The sequence below is a fragment of the Aplysia californica genome, unplaced genomic scaffold (genome assembly GCF_000002075.1).
Source record: "Aplysia californica isolate F4 #8 unplaced genomic scaffold, AplCal3.0 scaffold00283, whole genome shotgun sequence".
Lineage (NCBI taxonomy): Eukaryota > Metazoa > Mollusca > Gastropoda > Aplysiida > Aplysiidae > Aplysia > Aplysia californica.
Genome location: NW_004797553.1, coordinates 814,075 through 815,873, shown reverse-complemented (window position 1 = coordinate 815,873; position 1,799 = coordinate 814,075). Strand labels below are relative to the sequence as shown.

Sequence of the window (1,799 nt, the reverse complement as noted above, 5' to 3'; positions counted from 1 at the left end):
TGTCTGTGTGTGTGTGTGTGTGTGTGTGTGTGTGTGTGTGTGTGTGTGTGTAAAGATGATCATGGCATAATTTAAACATTTAAATTTAAGCCCATTTTTCAACTTCCCAATAACGCTTGAATACGATTTGAATGACCTATGTTTAAATTCGTGCCCGGACATATTTTAAACTTCGATCGTTTGCTTAGCAATTACAGTTCAAACTTCACTGGGGCTACTATATCGGAGAAGAGATTGGTGAGTGTTAAATAAGATTAAAAAAAGATAAGATACATCTTTATTGTCCAGATACTGGCATTATGGTTTGGTATTTCACCACGTGTACACACACACACACACACACACACACACACACACACACACACACACACACACACATACATACACACCCCCCCCCGACGACATCAACATGTTACACACACACGTAATCGACTGCAGATTGTACATGTAGTGTGTAGGTGGGCGTCGCCAACACTTCAAGCCTCTTTTTTAAAAAGAGTTTTAAAAAAGGGTTCCCGTGAACGAGAGGTGGTGTTTGGCTCTCATTCAATTGGTCCCGGATTCGAATCTGGACTGCAACGGAAAATGTTCTTCTCTAGAATGTTCTCCTTTCATCTCTCTGCTTTCTCGCTCTCTAACCTTGTTGTGTCGTCTGTTTTCACATCCACTTCTGCCCCCTCCTCTGGGCTCCTGACTCATTCTGCAGCCTTTCTACTGCTTCTCCTTGGCTCCTTCTTACTGCTATCTTTCAGCCACACCCATGATCTTCTGGTTGGAAAGATCTACACCTAGACTCCTTGGACAAGGGCAAAAAATCTCAGTAGGTCCTGTGTGCAAGTTGAATACTTTAAAGATCCCTTGGAGGTAATAAAATCGATATATTATGCAGGCTTCGGCCACCATCCATGCAAAATTCAAAATTTCCTACCTACTGAAAACGTTTAATGTGTCCCTCACGCTCATATGACCTTATGCAGTAGCGAAGACCGTAAAACACTTACAACAACAACAACAAAAGAGTCAAAAGTGGACGTTGGCTATAAATAGAAAAGGTTGACATGCCCTGTCTTAAGAACCAGGAGACTGCTCGCTACCCTAGAAATACAAAGCTGTATCTACCATCTTGTCTTAGCGCACAGCCATGATCATAGCTAGCTCGCCACCTCAGAATTACAAATTTCTATTCGACATGTCTGTCCGTTTTGAGTTATTAAGACCATGAGGTCAGAAACCAAAATTTAATATATCTGCAGTATCAAAATCGTAATATTGTTTGAAGTTGTTATCAAGATATTCAAAGAATTGAATTCGAAAAAACTTGACAAGTTGTGGAAGTCAAAATCTTTAACGTGGGAATTCTCAAAACTAGGAGAGTAGGGTTGCCCTTGCTCGATCCACTTAGAAAAGGGTTGCGTTTTATTTGTTTTAGAGAGGTTTTACGGCGCTCACAACTGCATAAGGTCATATGAGCGCCAAGGGGTTGATGTCAGCAGAGAAGTCCTTACAGGGAATCAGGCTTACTCTGCTCAACTCTCTAGCTTCAACACTGCTTTGACTATTAAGGCACCCCTGAAATAGCGCGTCCCAAGAGAGTGACAACATACGAAAGAAGCAGCGAAAAAATGACGATAGTAAGGATTAGGAAAGAAAAAGCAGCAGTTTCCAGCTGTAGTTCAGGCACAGTTATGAGCATGACATTGATGAATCAGCCCATTTACAATTCTACTGTGCATAAGAACAAGTTAATGTTCCCCATTTGGGAATCCAAAAGACATTTCAGTCAGTGGCACTGCCCGGTT

At 41.6% G+C, this 1,799-nt stretch overlaps 1 protein-coding gene across 1 annotated transcript in view; it reads right to left on the bottom strand.

Moving 5' to 3' along the window:
* Nucleotides 1-1,799, bottom strand: part of LOC106012178 — a gene marked incomplete at its 3' end in the record, with an annotated part of 6,197 nt that overhangs the window by 2,436 nt on the left and 1,962 nt on the right.